The following is a 966-nucleotide window of genomic DNA, read 5'->3' on the forward strand; positions in this document are numbered from 1 at the left end:
TACTCTTAATTTGAACAAAATCCATGAGACCTTGATGAACTAGAATAGCCTTAAGATTATCAAAATTATGAGTGGCAAGAAGGGTCGGATCCAAATACCTCGGAGGAATTTCCTTTCTTCCGGCGAGTTTTTCCTCATAGAATTGAAGATCTTCATTAGAAGCAAAGTACCTTGCCAAAGGATGATTACTTGGAGGTGGAACCACACTTGAAGAACCTTTTGACTTCTTCATGGTTCTCTTGATTCTAGGCATTGTTGATGATGTTGTTTTATGGGTTTTGTAGAGGAGAAAGTGGGGACTTCAAATATGTAGTTTGTTTGTAGTGGGTATCAAGATTTTGTGAGTTGTATGAAGGTATGTGTGAGTTTGTTGTGGAGGTTATGGAGGTTTGAATGTGGGGATATGAGTTGTGAGGTTGAAGATGATGAAAAATGGGGGTTTAGGTTTTCAAAAAATGCCAAAATCATGTGTCTTTGTGTAATTTGGGCGAGTTTGCATCGATGCAATAGGCTTTGCATCGATGCACATAGCACGTCGTGTGCTTTGCATCGATGCAAAGGGCTTTGCATCGATGCACATAGTACGTCGTGTACTTTGCATCGATGCACATCTTGGTTGCATCGATGCAACATGCATCATTTGCCCAAAAACTCCAAGATTTCATCCTTTGGAGGTTCTTTCTTCAACCCATTGAGTTCCATCATGTATATACTGACTCTAACCCATTATAAACTTCAATTTATTGATCCTCCAGTGTTTATAGTCTTCAAATTCTTCAACCTACCTCAAGATTGATTACTCATTCATCAACTCATAAACCTGCAAAACAAAGGCCAATTGGATATCTCCAATGCTTAAGTTAGTAATAGATAAAAAAAATAGCGACATGAATACAATGAATTTTAAGCAAATCATATTAGATTAGAATCCAAGATACCAAGTTCATTTCGGATGTTAAAAAAACT

The sequence above is a fragment of the Arachis duranensis genome, chromosome 10, assembly GCF_000817695.3.
Source record: "Arachis duranensis cultivar V14167 chromosome 10, aradu.V14167.gnm2.J7QH, whole genome shotgun sequence".
Taxonomy (NCBI): domain Eukaryota; kingdom Viridiplantae; phylum Streptophyta; class Magnoliopsida; order Fabales; family Fabaceae; genus Arachis; species Arachis duranensis.